Here is a 6,602-nt window from a genome sequence, read left to right as displayed (position 1 = left end):
AGTAAAAAATAAAAATAATTTTTAAAAAAGCACATACAATGCTTTTTATCCTATACTCACTCTTTTCTGAGTGCTTGACAGTACTGACAACACCTCACTGGTTCTCCTGTAGCCTGTCTCTTGAGCCTGTCTCTTGAGCGCATGGGGATCCTGGCGAAGTACAAACCTTAAGCAAAACATCCTGGAGGGGCAGGCCAGCCTCAATCCTCAGCTACAGATTAATTATACCTTTCGGAGTGACTTCTTGGCTGCATTTGCCACTGAAGCTTCCCCTGCACTCTGCTCCCCAAGCCTCATCCCCTGGGCCATCCTGCTAAGAAGGCTGTCCTGACCCACATGCCCACAAGACAAGTGCCTGCCAGCTTGGCAGCCCAGAAATAGTCCAGGCAGAAGGCAGGGCCCTGGAGCTTCAGGGATGAGCAGCAGATTGCTTGCCTGCTGGTGACTGCAAGGCTGAAGCTTGATCAGAAAGGCAGAAACCTCAGGGTTATGGAAGGCGGTGAGCTCAGAAATCAGAGAAATATCTTAAAGGCGGCTCTAGGAGTCAAACAGATGGGCGAGGAGGACCTCTCTATTTCTTGGTCTCTTTTCATGCTGTTAGATGGTGACCAGCTTTAAACATGCTCCATGTTTGTTTTCTAAAGGAGGTGAATTAATTCCCTGGAAGAAGCAGCAGTTATATCACTATCGTTGTCCTCATCTGTATTCCCACAGCTGTTTTTGCTGTTGGACTGAGCTCTTATGCCAGTCTGCTTTTGTTAGACTTATCTGTAGGATGGTCTAACTCTCCCACTAAATTTTGAGCTCCTTGAAGACAGGTTCTATGTGTTGATCATCTCTAGCATTTAGCACAGACCCAAGCATGTAACACAGGTCCTGAACCAAAGGAGACATTCATTAAATACTTATTAGACAAAAGTGTTGTATAATTGATCACTCTAAAGCAGGCAGCCATCTGCTGGGTTATCAAACACATTTTGTTGTGGAACAAAATATTACTCTAAGGAAATTGAATTGCCCTCTATTAGCTGATGAAGAAGCCATGAACTAACCTAAAGAATGTTCTTCATACATGTGGAAAATCTCCCAACTCTTTGAAGGATTAATATGTTTTAGTACTAGGGAAATTAAATGGCTTAAATTCAAATATTGATTACTTAAAAATCCCAATGAAAGGATAAAGAAACATGAGTTGTCATTATGTTTGCTGAACTTTTAAATCTGAAAGAGAATGTTAAGATCAATCCAAACCCCTTAGTTTACAAATAAGAAAATCGGGGCCCAGGAAGGTGACCTGCCCAGGGACACAGTTTTCTGCGAAGTAGAGGAAAGAGTGTTTCAAGGTCTTGTGGTATAAGGTAGGAGGTCCAGAGGCAGAATGGAATTTTTAACATGATGGGGATATTTGACCGAGGATGGCAGAAGAAACATGACTACAGGAAGGTCCTCACCGTAATTATTTGGAGAGCCAGAAATCAGAACTGTTGAAAAAGCAGCAAATACCAGGTCCAAGGGATGAACAAGGCTATAAAATATATCAAAAGGCTGAAAATCAGGAGACTAGCAGCAATAAATCGTACAATTAAGATCACAAATTTTAGTATCAGACATGCCTCATCTTGAGTCCCAAGGCCACGTCTAGCTACATAACCTCTGGCAAGCTTATTGTCCCCTAAGCTTTCCTTCTCTTAGGGTATAAAATTCTGCTAATATTAGCAGCTCTCTGAAGTTGTAGATTTGTTAATTAAGATATATTTTTGTTTTTTTCATTTTTTTTTAAAGCTTATGTAGTGCCATTTTCAAAGTACTAAAAGCAGCAGAGGCCATGATCTATGACTGAAAATNACTTTCAGGCACAACCAAGCCACTTCCAGTGGCTTTTTCATACAAACCTCCTACCTTGGCTCATGCTACAGACTTTCCTAAAGTATCAAAAAGGTTCACAAAACCCAAACAAACAGCATCTGCCTTGAGTGTGTCCTGTACCTCTGGCTGGGTAGCCCTAAGCCAACACTAGGGGCACCCAGCCCTGGTTTGCAGCTTGGCTTCTTAAGGCACCTCCAAGCACAGTGCAGGCAGTGGCCATTTGAAGATTGCTTTGTGGCTCATGCCAGGCGGTTAAGGGCAGGGCACAGGCTGCGGCTGAAATTGGCCTGCAGTGGGTCCCCTCCCAAGAGGCCGTGGGGCTGGTGCACCCAGCGGCCATCTTCAAACTGAGCTAGATCATCACCCAGCTGCCTATAGGGATGACACAACAAAAGGGCAGGCACCAGAGCACTGATAAAGTGAATCCTGCTCTGTAGTGTCAGCCCCTGCACAACAGCTCCTCCACTGCAGTCACAGCCAGTCCTCACAACAAATGACGTGCAAATTGCAACCAAGACTCAACTATAACAAGAGGACACACACAACACACGCAGGAACATACATGAAGCGGCCAGCTCTGGTGACCAGACAGATGGGAGTGGGTTAGGGGCAGGATGAAAAAGGTGAAGGGATTAAGAAATACAAATCAGTTAGCTCAGCTGGTTACAGTGCAGTGCTCATAACACCACGGTTGCTGGTTCAATCTCCACATGGGCCACTGAGATGCACCCTCCACAACTAGATTAAAACAACCACTTGACTTGGAGCTGATGGGTCCTGGAAAAACACGCTGTTCCCCAATAAAAAAATAAAAAAATAAAGAAATACACATTGGAAATTACAAAATAGTCAATGGGAATATAAAGCATAGGGAATATAGTCAATAATATGGTAATAACTATGTATAGTGNCAATGGCATTTTTCACGGAAATAGAAAAGCCATTCCTAAAATTTGTATAGAACCACAAACAACTCCAAATAGCCAAAGCAATCCTGAGAAAAAAACAAAGCAGAAGGCATCACACTTCCTGATTTCAAACTATACTACAGAGCTAAATAATCAAAACAGTATGATACTGGCATAAAAAAAAAGACACACAGACCAATGGAACAGAATCAAGAACCCAGAAATAAACACCTACATATACGGTCAGCTAATATTTGACAAGGGAGCCAAGAATACTCAACAGTGAGAAAGGATAGTATTGTCAATAAATGGTGTTGGTAAAACTTGATAACCACATGCAGGAGAATGAAATTGGACCCCTATCTTACACCACTAACAAAAATAAACTTGAAATGGATTAAAGTCCTGAAACCATAAAACTCCTAGAAGAAAACATAAAGGAAAATCTCTTGACATTTATTTTGGCAGTGATTTCTTTGATGTGATGCCAAAGGCACAAGAAACAAAAGCAAAAATAAATAAGTGGGGCTACATTAAATTAAAAAACTTCTGCACATCAAAATAAATATTCAACAGAATGAAAAGGCAACCTATAGAACGGGAGATATTTGTAAATCATATATACCTGATAATGGGTTAATATCCAAAATACATAAAGAACTCATATAACTCAATAGCAAGGAACAAACAACCTAATTAAAAAATGGGCAGAGGAATTGGATAGACAGTTTCCCAAAAGATATATACAAAAACTAATATCTTTTTTTATAAACACATCAGAAAGTCCTTAGCACACAATTATAAGACAGCCAAGGTCCTTGCCATGAAGATGATTACATTCCAGTAAGGGAAAACACAAGTAAAACAGGAAATAAAGAAATAATCATGGGACAGCTGGTTGGCTCAGGTGGTTAGAGTGCAGGCTCATAGCGCCAAGGTTGCCAGTTTGATTCCCACATGGGCCAGTGAGCTACGACCTCCACAACTAGATTGAAAACGATGACTTGACTTAGAGCTAATAGGTCCTGGAAAAACACACTGTTCCCCAATAAAGTTTTTTTAAAAAAAAAAAGAAGCACAAAATTCAATTAAGCACTATTATGTGATATAAAATATGTATTTTATAAAGAATTACTTGGAAAGTTTCCAATTTAGATAGGCAAGTCATAGCTGACTTCACTGGGGAAGTGAGCTATAACTTGACACTGGGTTCATGAGAAGAAGACAGCCATAGAAAATTGGGGGAGAAAGTGTTTCAGAAAGTGAAAAGTACAAATTCCAAGGGCCCATGGCAGCAAAGAGCTTAGCTTTTCTCTAGGAGACCAGCAAAGCTAAAGGTGGTAAACAAAGGAAATCTGGGGAAATCTGCTAATCAAGAGATTAGCAGAGATCAGCAGAGACCTAAGTACAGTGGAAAGACTTTAAATCATTTTATCAAGATACTGAAATAATTTTAAGACTGACATTTTAACGTTCTTCTGACTGCTATAATAAATGGATTGCTGGGGTGAAAACTTTAGTAGAGACATGGATTACTCTATTGCATTGGTCCAAGTGAGAAGAGAGAGTAATTTCAAAAAAATGGGTGAAGATGGAGCTGTTGAAAATAAAACTGAGTCTATGTGTATTTAAGACGTAAAACCAACAGGACATATCAATTGACTAGGTAATGCTAAAAAGAAAAAAAAATTAAAAATTGGAATTAAGAATGACTCCTAGGTATAGGAGCACTAGGGAAGACAATGAGGCTGTTTACTGATACAGAAAAGACTGAGTAAGTAATACATTTAATAAAGAAAGGTAAATCAAGAATTCTCTTTTTAACACGTAGGGGACCTTTTGGGACATGGTGATTAGATAACTAAAAGAGGCTGCCAAGTAGTTAGTTAAATTTTGAACTATGAAACTAAAAAAAAAAAAAAGAGAGAGCGAGAGAGAGAGAACTATATTTGATAATCTTTAGCCTACAGACAGTATATAACATCATGAAAGTAGATGCGATCACCCAGGGGCTGAGTATAGAGAATAAAAGCCACAAATAGTCTGTCATCCCCATTATTAAGAGGATGAAGAGATATAGATGCGTCAGCAAAGGAGACTAAGAATCATTGGCCAAAGAGGGAGGGGTAAACATAGATATTAAGTCACAAAAGTCATGTAGGCAAAAAAACTTCCAGAATGAGGAAGTGGACAAATATATCAACTGCTTTTAAGAGTTTAATACAATGGGGAGAGTAAAGTGCCTACTGGGTCTGAAAACTTATAGATGTAACCCTGAGAGCAGCAATTTCAGTAGAATGGAAGCATCAGGGGGCCGACTAAGTGGGTTTCGAACAACTCTTTCAAAAGGTTTTGACAAGAACAGGAGCAGAGAAATGGAAAGCAGGAGAGGGAGTATGGGATCAAAGGAGTAATTAGAAAATTTCATTTTTTTTTAAAGATAGAGAATATGAAAGAATATTTGTATGCTATTAGAAATGAAAAAGTAAAGGAAGAGAGAGAGACATGATGGTGAAAGGGAAAACCTGCCAGAGCAAGGTTCTTGAGATTTGAAGTCCAAAGACCAATGGAGAGGTGGGCCTTTGCAATGACTAGAGATGGGTCTTCCTTTATACCAGGATGGAGACAAAAGAGACTGTAGATGCATACGTGCTTACAAATTTGGTATTGAAAAAATTAGGGTATTCTGATCTGATTACTTCTGATTTCTCAGTGAAATATAAGAGGAGCTCATCAACTGTAAATGGGGTAGGGGCTGACTGGGAGGATAAGAATGGGAAAGGAAGAGTTTGTGAAAGGTTTGAGAAAAACAATATTAGAAAAATCATCTAGTATTTATGTTATTCAACATAGCAGTGCTTTGTTGAATTAAATAAACATGTTGGTTGAACAATAGGAAAGAAATGTAACTTCATGAGTTTTATTACTATCTGCTTAAATGTTATGCAAGACATTTCCATGTATCCCATCTGTTTTTATCCTTAAAATATTTGTTGCCCATTTTTTTTTAAGTTTGAAGACTAAGGCTCAGAAAGATTAAATATTTATCCAAAATTTCAGAGCTATTAATTGAATAAAATAGGATTTTTTATTTTATTTTTTTTTAGCTAAGCCATCTTGCCACCTGTTGGCGGCTCAGCTCAGGCCAGAAATCAAGCCGGTGACCCTCAGAGCTCACACTCTTGAGCAAACTCTTAACCAACTGAGCCACTAGGCCAGCCCAGAATGAAATAGGATTTTAACTCACTAATCTTACTTGAAAGTCCCCACCTTTCAGTTCTATCATTATACTAATCAGGAAGTCAAATCACTGGTAATCACATCAGAAACATTATTTATAGAGTTCTATGTTAGTTTGCTAGGGCTGCCATAACCAAGTACCATGGCCTCTATAGCATGAACAACAGAAATTTATTTTCTTAGAAGACTTGGGGCTAGATATCCAAGATCAAGGTGTTACTGGCAGGGTTAGTTTCTCTCTCCTTGGCTTGTATATGGTCATCTCCCAATGTCTTCATATGGTCTTCCCTTTGCATGTGCTTTGGTCTTAATTTCCTCTTCTTATAAGGATACAAGTCATATTGGATTAAGGGCCACCCTAATGACATCATTTTAAATTAATTAGCTCTTTAAAGACCTTTTGCTCAAATATAGTCACATTATGAGATCCTGTGGTCTAGGACTTCATGAATTGGGGGGTGGGCACAATTCGACCCATAACAGGTGGTGGAAAGAAAGTCAAACTGTAGTAGGATGAAAACAGAATAGGAATTGAAAATATCAAACTAGGTCATGCTTTAGAGAGATAGGACAGCAACTTGTTTGAGA

The 6,602-nt window shown here is 39.1% G+C and overlaps 1 protein-coding gene across 1 annotated transcript in view; it reads left to right on the top strand.

Moving 5' to 3' along the window:
• The window catches only part of TYR (tyrosinase), a 109,727-nt gene that overhangs the window by 64,126 nt on the left and 38,999 nt on the right, over positions 1–6,602 (top strand). The gene's annotated exons all lie outside the window — the stretch shown is intronic.

The sequence above is a fragment of the Hipposideros armiger genome, unplaced genomic scaffold (genome assembly GCF_001890085.2).
Source record: "Hipposideros armiger isolate ML-2016 unplaced genomic scaffold, ASM189008v1 scaffold_780, whole genome shotgun sequence".
Lineage (NCBI taxonomy): Eukaryota > Metazoa > Chordata > Mammalia > Chiroptera > Hipposideridae > Hipposideros > Hipposideros armiger.
The sequence above is the reverse complement of the archived record's forward strand: the minus strand, read 5'-3'. Positions and strand labels throughout refer to the sequence as shown.